The 10,855-nt window shown below is 40.9% G+C and overlaps 1 long non-coding RNA gene across 1 annotated transcript; it reads left to right on the forward strand.

Annotated features, from left to right (window-relative positions):
• The first annotated feature begins 200 nt into the window (after nt 1-200).
• On the forward strand, nt 201-10,524 carry LOC144255351 (uncharacterized). The gene is made up of 3 exons (XR_013343726.1): nt 201-252; nt 10,386-10,406; nt 10,498-10,524. It is a non-coding gene; the product is annotated as an uncharacterized LOC144255351 (long non-coding RNA).
• The last annotated feature ends 331 nt before the right edge of the window (nt 10,525-10,855 follow it).

A 10,855-nucleotide genomic window follows, 5' to 3' on the forward strand; every position in this document is an offset into this window, starting at 1 on the left:
TGCTGGGAGGGCTAGTGAGGCTTGGGGTCTCTGCTGCTTGGTGACGTCTCCATGAGGAAACAGGAAGGACTCGTCCCTATCAGCCAGGCCACCTGCAGTCAGCCTAGATCTCAGCGCCATGATTCTGTATTCCAGATGACCTGTTCCCCAGGGTCAGCCCTTGAACTGTGGTGCTGGGGGTGCTCTTCAGCCTCTTGACTCTCTGCTTGGTGGTCACCGGTATTGTCCTCCTGAGAACCAGAAAAGCCAAAGGTAAGCTTGAACAAGGGGGCTGACATCATTTGTGTAGCAATTAGACTTACATGTAGATCATAAGTCTACTTAGGGTTTTTATCTTTTACTGTTGACTAGGAAAACATGAAGAGTAGGGATGCTCCATGGACACACTCTTAGGTGCTGTGTCTGAACTTCAATTCGCCTTTGTACTCACTTTACTCACTTCTTGACTCATTTCTTTCTTGATAATTTCTAGAAAACATGCTTTCCGTGCAGGATAGAGGTGAGCTGCTTATTAAGGAGGGTTCTGGGTGCTCTCCAGGACCCTGTAGCCACCCGTCCTGTCCTCAAGGCATATCACAGAGAGCTCTGTGTATGGACAAGAGAGGACCATCCACCTTCCACTGAGCACCATCCACCAACCACCATCCACCATTCACCATCCACCACCTGCAACCTGCCACCTGCCATCAGCCATCTGCCATATCATCAGTTATCCACTATGTCATCTGTCATGTGTCATCTGTCCTTCATTTTTCTCCTTTTTATGCTACTACAGATTGGCACTGTGGCTTTAGGCCCTGTAGGCCAGCTCCACCTCTGAACCATACAAGAACACCCATCTTCCTTCTTCACTATTTGTCCCAGCGGCTTTCCCACTAATCTTGGCATGGCCCCCAGTTCACAAATATCTGATGTATGATAGAATGACTTTTATTAGCATTTTTCTTCCTTTCTCTACATTTGAGGTGTGTATGCATTTCCAGGTTATACTTGTCAAAATAGTCATGAGTTTGTTTTTCTCTGGTGTTCTGTAGGTTAAATGTCACATGACATTTAATTCACAAAATCTCTCTTGTCTTGTAATTAAACTCCTCTCTGACTTGATCTCATAATGACCTGAACCTCATGCCTTGGGTTGGCCTTCTCTGAGACAAAGATAGCCCCAGGTAAGAGCTGTGGCCAGGGCTGCCTAGTGCACCTGCCCATGGACACCCAGTCAGGCTTCACCTGACTGCAGGAGAAAGGACAGGAGGAGGGGTCTTATGGCAGTCCTGAAGTATTCAGTCCTCCCATGGTGACATAAGTGGAGATGGACCATAGGGGAACACCCAGGAGCCCACTAAATGTCCTGCAAGGACCAGATTGATCTTAGGCCTCTAAGCACACAGATGATCCTCCTGTAGGGCTCATACTCTCCTTCCTGTTTGAAACCTCCCTGTGCTCCGTCTTAAGCTTTCTGACCAAGAGGAACTAGGGAATCCTGAGAGCTAGAGGAGCACCAGACCAGGTGGAGGGGAGGGAGTGTGGGAGGGACCACAGCCCCCACATTCCATAGAGAGTGGGGTCTGGGTGAGAAGATTGTTTAAAGGGCTAATTGGAGAGCTATTGAGTCTGCTCCTTCTCAACCCCCTGGCTTTCAGGTGGCTCTTAAACCAGTCACAAAGGCCAGCATGGCTGTCATACAATCACATGGAGACCAATCTGGTATAAAAGCCTGTTTACATGGGTTGGGCACAGTCCTGAAACATACTAGATAGTTTCTACTTTGGAACTTGTGGAAGGGCTTCTGAGGACATGTGCTGAAACCTGTGGCATGGAATTCCTGCATGGAGAAGCTGTCTGAGGTGTTGGGGGATGCACATGGACAGCATAACTGACAGTGGTTCTTTGGCCACGTGGAGCCCATCTGGGGGCAAATGAGTCTGGGGATTGGATTACATGAGTTGCACTGAGGCCACCTTCTGTGGCTGATGACACCTGGGCAGGATGCACTTGGGGACATTTTAAGGTGTGGATCAGAAATCCACAAGAGTATTTTTTAAAGCTGTGGACACATGAAGTGCAATTTTATTGACATACAGGCCCCTTGCTTGGCTGTCAAGAGGAGCCTTGCTCATTTGCCCAAGGGAGGATGAAGCAGTCCCTACCCAGTCCTCTGTCCAGTGATATCTGTCCCTTAAGGAAGTTCCTCACTTTGAATTATTCCACTTATAACGTGGAATTTGTGTGTGTGTGTGTGTGTGTGTGTGTGTGTGTTATAAATTCTCCCCAAAATACTCTGGTGAGACTGAGAATCTTGAAGCTAGTTTCATACAAATCTCTGAAAACCCAGAGAATGATGTGAAGAATTTATAGATATTAATACCTATTTTCTCATCTTTGGGACTTCAGCCAAAACTTGAAAAAAGAAGGGGTCCTATTCACTCTCCCATCCTATTTCAAAATAAACAGAGTTGGAAATCTAAAGGTGGTTTCCAGTTTGTGACATGGTTGTTTATTCAGAAACCTGGAGTCCTCTCTGTGCCTCTCCTGAGCTGGGCTGATAAGCCTGGGCCTGAGGCTCTTTCATCCTTGGGGCTGAGTGGTGACATGGGTCTCGTCTACTAGGGAGAGGAGGGTGCTCTCCATCACGCTTGTGTTGAGGTTGCTGTTTCTTTCCACAGAAGCAGTGGACAGAGTGAATGATGTGATTACTGAGGTTGGACAGGCAGTGTTGGACCTTTAAAACCAACATTGCCTCGTTCATGCTCTTTTATTATTATAGGAACACCAGAGTCCACATAGAATTGAATGTGCCTCTATGACCCCAGGCACGAAGCAGCCAACACATATTTCTCTACAAGTATTTGCCACAGGGAAGTTGTTCACCAATGTGCAGTGGGAGAGATGGGCTGGTTTTCCGGGAGCCGCAGAGCTTGTGTATGTCTATTAGGGGAAGGTGGTTGTTCCGTGAACTTAGCACAGACCACCTGTTCTGTGTGGTCATTAACAAATAATGAAGGAGGTGCCATTAGAGCTCATAGGTGTGAGGCTTGGCCTTGTCACCTGGCTGTGGAGCTGCTGAGGAGCTAACACTGAGCTGAGCTCAGAGGTAAGGACGGGGCTGGGGACAGCAAGGAAGCAGCAGGACTTGTGAGGAAAGGAAGTCCCTGAACCCTGGAGTGGCTGAGCCTCTGGTTCTAGCAGAGGAGATGAACAGTAGACAGGAGACAGACTCAGAAGGCTCCAAGGCAGACTCCAGGGCACATGGCATTTTATCACTTTGCTAAGGATTTAGATGGCGACAGAACAGGGAAGGTTCATTCAAAAAAGGGCTTTTTGTCTACAGCCATACCACCCTGAATGTGCCCGATCTGGTCAGAAAAGGGCTTTTGTGAATGGAGTGACTTTGGGACATGGCATTCATTCCCTGGGAACAGGATAAGTGACTAGGGTGCAATTTTCAGGAGGAAGTCAGGAAGGATCCATGGAAGGGTGGTCCTATTGTCAACAGAGTAAATAGAGCTAAAAGTCATGCTTGATCATTCACTTGTCAGTGTTCGGTCTTCAATACAACGAAGACTTCTGTTCACTCCTGGTTCATTATGAAGACTAAGTAGTGTGTAACCCACTTAAGGACTAGAGGTAGAGCCAAAGGGAGGAATCCTGTGTAACTGAGTGCTTCATCTTGCTGTGGATGGCTAGATTCATTGTTCATTCTGATGTGCCACAGGAAGGAGGGGAGCAAGTGACAATCAAAGCACCTTCTCTGGAGCAGAACTTTCTGGATTTAGGTTATATCTCTACCACTTAGTAGCTTCATCCATTTCTCAAAACATTTACCACCTTTTGCACATATTTTTGCCTTTGTAATAAGGCCACAATCATGCTAAGACGGGGGTTACAGTTAGTTTTGAAAAGATCATGCATGTCCGGGCCAGGCACAGAGCTTATAATTTGGTAGAAATTTGCAGTTATTGGGTCTGGGAATAGGAGATGGTTTTATATCTACATCTGGGACCCCATGAGTCTAAAATGAACTTTGTGCAACTGCTTAGTTTTGACCTTTATGTGCAAGGAACAAATTGACTCATTTAAATCATCACATAGAAAACAAGGTGTCACTGGACAGAAACTTCTCTCATGTGACTGTTCCAGCTGCATAGCCCAACTGATGGTGGTGATAACACTGAGCCTGTGGAATTGCTGTGTCACAGGACCCTAGGCATCTTCTGGACATATGGAATAGAGAAGGGATTTTTGATATTGGTTACAATTCTATTTTCACTAACTCAACTCTTTTTTAATTTTTTTTTAATTTTGGCTAGTTTTCTTTTCAGCTAAAGTCTCAAAGAAAAGTGATGTCTTTTTTAGTTTTGGCATATTATATTAATCAGTTTCTGTTAGGAGGATGAATCGATAGGTAACCCCATGAACATAATAATTTGTCCAAGAAATGTCAGTGGGCTAGCTTCATAACCCACAGTAAGGTGTCCTCCTAATTCCAGAGCACACTAGCCCCAGTGTCAGAGACATCAGCATGTGGGCAACAGGTTCCAGTTACCTGTCCCAGGCTTCCTTCATCAGAGCCAACAATGTAATGTGATTTTGTTTTTTCAAATTGGCCACTGTACCCTCAAATAAAGCTCCCTTTGGTGGCAGATACCAGGAGAACCTATTCCCTGATTTTCAGAAGAAAGAGCTAATTACATACACTGCTTCTGCAGTGACCCTAGGGCTACTCTACCTCCCACAGTGCCACCAGGACACAATGCCCCACCATGCAGGCTGTGTCACACTCTTCAGAGAGATATAGCTGATCCACTGCAGGCCCTGCTGGGCCCTCTAAAGCTTGTCCACCTTGTGCAGCTGCATCGTGAGATGGTTCTGGGGTGGCTGCCAACTCCACAGAGTGAGCAATCCCCTCCACCAGAATCCTGCTTCTCCTACAACTTTTCCAAAGTGGGCTTCTCCATGCTCAAAAAATCTGTGAACACATTTGTGGTACATTAAGAAAAAAAATGTAAAAAAAAAACCCCACCATTTCAAATGTTGTGTGCACAGCCTTACTTGCCTCAGACACCTGGCATAGTTCTGATCTTGGCCCAGCCCTGGGAGCTGGCGCTCTCTTAGCTGCCCCTGCCTTTTCTCAGTTTGAAGTCACACTCAGATACAGATTGTCTGTAGAGAAGGATCCTTCTCCACAAAGAAGCTGTCCACCAGTGGTGAGCTGCCTTCAGTAGGTCTGCTGGACAAAACCTCATCCAGGCTGGATGCAGCATAGTCCGGGAACTGATCCCCATCTCAAAATGATGCCTCTACTTCTTCACATTCTCTGTAATGCTGCTCAACCTGTTTTCCTAGAGTTGAACTAATTCTCATGTGCAGTGAAGGAGAAGGTAAATGCATCAAAAAATCAAATCTGGAAGAAGAGACAATTTATCAATAATCAATCTAAGGGAGTCACATGAAATCATTCCTGACAAGAAGTTTTTTTTCAGCAATATCAACATCATTTTACACCTCATATAAAGCATCTCATGTGCAAATATTGTACTGTACAGTGTACCACATAGGTAGGCCATTTGGAAATAGTCCTCAAGCCTGTATATTTGATGTTCAAACAGAAATAACAAATGTTAAACAAATGAACTGTGGAAGAACCAGCAGAGGACATGGCAGAAGGTGGATCGCAGGGTACTTTGTAGGCCACATTTGGAGTTTAAATATTTATTCCATAAGTAGTGAAAATTACCAAAGGATTTGGAGTGAGAGTGGTTTAACAAAATGCGGACTAAATTAAGCTTTATTTCATTTAATTGGTGCATTACAATTATACATATAAGTGAGAATCACTGCAATATATTTGTAAATGCATGTAACATAATTTGGTCAATTGTATTCTCTAGTATTTCCACTTTCCCTCCCTTCTTTCTTCCCCTAGTCCACAGTTTCTGCTCTACTGATCTCCCTTCTTTTGTCATGCGATTCTTTTTACTTCTCTCCCTAGTTTCTGCATATGAGAGAAAATGTTTGACTTTTGACTGTCTAAATCTGTCTTGTTTCACTCTCCCTGAGATGTTGTGCAGTTCCATTTATTTTCCTACAAATGACATAACTTCATTCTTCTTTATGGCTGAATAAAACTCCATGCATATATATCACAATTTCTTTATCCATTTTTCTTTTGGCAAATACCTAGACCCATTCAGTAGCTTGGCTATGGTATATATTTGGGCTTAAAAAGATTGCATTACAGAATTCTTTGGTGTGTTCAAGAGAGGTCACTGGGAGAACAATAAAGGTCCTCCTCCATGGCTGACAATGACTCAAGAAGGCAGTGAAGATGGTAGGAGGGAGGGGAACAAGGTTCTGAGGCCCATGATGAAACTAGAATCAAAAGGCCATGGTGAGGAATGCAATGTGGATAGTTCTTTGGGAGCTTATGGAGAAAGAGGTTCAAAGAATTTGTCCCTGTTTCTTGCTTGAGCACCTGGATTCATTGATTTCATTCACTTGGGTCTGCCTGAGGTTTTAATTCAAATAGTGTCTGTTTTATATACTTAAGTGAACCAACATTTCATACATAAATATTTATTATTATTATCTCCTCTTAAGTTTTCTTTTTACCAATATGAAGTGAATTTTGATTCTTCTGATTTACTTTGGCTTGAAGTCTGCCTTGTTTAATATGAGACGGCTACTACTACTACTTGCTTTTGTTTTCCATTTGTATTTGTATCAATTTCCATTATTTCCCTTTCAGATGATGATTGTCACTGCCTATAAGGTGACTCTCTTGCAAACAACATACAGTTAGGTCTTTTTAAAAGTCCAGCCTGCCAGCCTACATTATTTAATTGGTGATTTGAGACCATTTATATTCAATATTATTATAGAGAGATGTTTATTAATTACTGCTATTTAGATTTATTGTCACAGCCTCATTTGATCCTGTTTCTCAGTTACTTAACTACTCTTTGAATGAGATTTGTCCATTTGTATGCTCTGAGATTTGTTTTTGATTTTTTCTGTGTGTAATATTTTGTGTGTAAGTATTTTCTATAGTGCTGGCTTGAGTAATGATTTCTTTTAGTTTCTGCTTATCTTTGAAGAATTTAATTTCTTCTTTGATTCTGAAAGATAGCTTTGCTTGATAGAGCAATCTTGGTTGACAATTAATTTCTTGCATGACTTGGCAAATATCACTCTAAGCCCTCCTGAAATTTAGAGTATGTTCTGAGAAACTGGAAATAATTCTGATTAGCTTGCCTGTAAGATTATCTGATGTTTTTCTCTTGAGACTTAAATTTGCATTCTTGTTTTGTGTGTTAATTAAACATTTTAATTATTATGTGCCATGAAGAGGTTCTTCATTGTCTCTTTGGGAATTTGAATGCCTCCCTCCTGCATCTGGAAGAAATCTCATTCTCAGATTTAAAAGGTTTTTTCTATTATTGCTGAGTATGGTGGCTTACCTGTAAGCCCAGCAGCTTGGAGGCTGAGACAGGAGGATCACAAGTTCAAAGCCAACCTATGCAATTTAGCAAGGGCCTGACCAATTCAATGAGAAATTGTCTCTAAATAAAATATTTAACAGAATGGATGAGAATGTGGCTCAGTGGTAATATGCTCCTGTATTCACCCCCAGTTAAAAGAAAAAAAAATTGTTATTTTTTTAAGAGATATTCTGTGTCCTTAGCCTGAATCTTGCCACCTTCCTCATTTCCGGTGATTTCTGAAATCTGGTCTTTTAATGTTGTCAAAGTATTTTTGTATATTAAGGTTAGGGTTCCTTATTTTCTTTTTTTTTTTTTAACACTTATGAATGTTCAAGGCCGATCACTTTGTCTTCCAAAATGATGTTCTGGTGCTCTGATATTCTGTCTTCAGTATGATCTACTCTATTAGCAAGAATTTTAATTGAACATTTTATTTAACTTATTATATCTTTTATTTCTAAGATATCTTTTTCAGTATCTGTGCCACATTATTGAATTTTTTATACATATTCTGTACTGAGTTTCTTAATTCATTCAGTTGTTTTTCTCTGTTATCTTGGAATTCACTGATAATTTATATAACCATTCTTTTGATTTCTTTCTCTGGTATTTAATCCACTTCAATATTTTTGGAGTCAGTTGCTGGTGAATTATAAATTTTAAGAGGTGCCGTGTTATTGTTTTTCATATTTCTTGTGCTTCTTTGATTCATTTATGCATCTGTTGGCATGGATTTATCTTTCACTCTTATCTATGGGCCCTTGAGTTCAGTTTTCTTTTCCCAATTGTTTTAGTGTGACCTAGATTGATATCCTCATAGGTGTAGTGTCCATAGCCCTTGTGTTAATTCTCTCTATTTTCACTTTATAAGTGAATATTCATGAGCGGGACCTGAGGTTCTTTTTAACCAATCCTCTGGGACCTTCTCATTTGTTTAGGGTTATTGTTACTTCTATTCTTTGTTTTCGAGGGCCAATGAAGTTTCATTGTGGTTAATATGTAGGGACCAAGTTGCACTGTCCCTTGGCCAAGTTTATCTCAGGAGCAGGTAAACTTGGAGGAGACTCTCCTTCTCTCTGACTTGAATCCACTTGGCACTCTCTGTGCCTATTTCACTCACATTCTTCTAGGTACACCCTTAGCCACATAGTAGGTGCTTTCTGGGACAGAATGGCAACATTTTTTATATTCTCCTGCAGCAAACTTCAGTGTGACCTTCTCCAGATGGCTCTCACTTAGCTTTCCACTTGCCAGATGAGCACTATTTAGACACCAGTTCACTGTGCAGCCTATGGATCTGCTAAGTTTAGGGTCCTTTTTTTTCCTGCCAAAATTGTTCAACGACTTACTCTCTCTGTAACATTCTTCCCCTCTACAGTGAACCAGCACCACTGCCAATGCCACTGCCAGAAACGGCTTGACTGTAGGTTATGGCAGGGACATTGGCAGTGGTGCCGGTTCACTGTTCAATGCACCCAAACTTCTGAATCTCTAATAGACTCTGATTGCCACTTATTGAATTTTAGCAAATTCCCTCTTTCACTAAGCTCACTGAGAAGCAGTACCTGCTGCTTGAATACCACATGACAGAGCAATAACAAATGCAGCTCTCCTCTAATCTTCCATCTTGAATCCCATTTGCTTTTAATTTTTTTTGCATTGCTTTTGGTCTTTATTATTCATCAACTGAATTTTTACATTTTAACTTGCCTGACTCCCAAGGTTATTTTTCCACATTAGTTTTCTTTCTATTTCCTCATTTTTATCATGAGAAATATAGATGTATTTTCTTTTATTATATCAAAATAAGGGGAGAAGTCAGTAAATAACCAGAAAGAACTACTTTATTCTACTTTATAATTTACAAAAATAAATACTATTTAGCAATTCAATGATGTTATAGAAGAGGCTTATTTTCATAATAAGTATTGAAAATTGCTTTTAAGATGGGTAGAGCAGATTATGACAATACACTATAGTTTAATCCTTTTTTTGTCATTGTGGGGCAATAATATCCTAATAGTTATTTAGATAATTAAGGTATTAAAACTCTAACTGAAATCTAATAGGCATATCTGTCTCTTCATGTGATTTGTTTAATAAAATGAACACAATGCTATTTTAAAAATTATCATTTGTAATTAAAAGAACATAAAATCCTCTATCAAAATCTTCAGATCTCATTTTGTTCTCTGCAGTCGTCTGCTCATAGCATATGAGCTATAATTGACAGATGCCTTTCTTTTTTTTTTTTTTTCAGTCTTCAATGGCCCTTTGTGGGAGGGTTCCTACCTTGCTGTACAGGCTGATATCCCTAGTATGGAAGGCAGACGCTGGACTAAAGTGGGTCCTCAAAAGTGTTTGCTGGCTGGGCATACTATAATAGTAGTGGCTCAGGAAGCTGTGGCAGGAAAATTGCAAGTTCAAAGTCAGCCTCAGAAACTTAGCTAGAACCTAAACAACTTAGCCATATCCTGTCTCAAAATAAATAATAAAAATGTCTGGGGATGTGGCTCAGTAGTTAAGTGCCCCTGGATTCAATCCCTGGTACCAAAAAAAAAAAAAAATGCTTGCTGAGTGGGACAGGAAAGAGTGGCTGTGGCCTCAGGAATGTTATGAAGACAAACTGAACCAACATAGGGTCACTGATGAGCAGTAGACAGTGATGGACATAAGAAGCAAGTTGTACAAGAGTCAGAATATTCAGAATCTAAAGACCAGGGTGGAGTCCAGAGTGGGAACATAACACGTGCACATCAAACTCCAGAAATCTGACTCACATGTTCACTGGAATCCTAAAAAGATATAGTCAAAGACTAGGATGAAATTTATTGGAATTTCAGATTACCACTTAACCTTTATTTATTTATTATTAATTAATTAATTTATTTTTCTCTTTTTTAGAGAAAATCATTGAAGAAATTGGTAAGTTTTATCTTTTGTTTTTTTCCATGCAAATTTTGAAATTCAGCCTCCATGTCCAAAGTGCAGTTACTATCTATGTGATTGGTTGCAGAACAAAGAAAATTTCTGGGAATAGAAGGTAAGTAATGTTACAGTTCACACCACTGATACACCACAAACCATGACCTTCAACAGTCTGTGCTCAATCACCCAGCTAACAGTGAATTTGTCTACCTTGTTGCAGGTCTGAAGGAAGCTCGAAGATTTGCAAGTAGGTACACAGAGAAGGAGATGTGGTTAAGAATGACCTCATGCCTGTCCTCCAAACTCTGTGGGATAATATTATGGAGGAAAAGTCTTCCCAAATGATCTACAGGATACAAGTGGGCAAAGAAAATCCTTTGAAGTTGGATGCAGGGACCTAAGTTGGCTATGGGAGAGGTAGTCTAGTAAGACTGCCATAAATGCAT

Source organism: Urocitellus parryii, chromosome 1, assembly GCF_045843805.1.
Source record: "Urocitellus parryii isolate mUroPar1 chromosome 1, mUroPar1.hap1, whole genome shotgun sequence".
Lineage (NCBI taxonomy): Eukaryota > Metazoa > Chordata > Mammalia > Rodentia > Sciuridae > Urocitellus > Urocitellus parryii.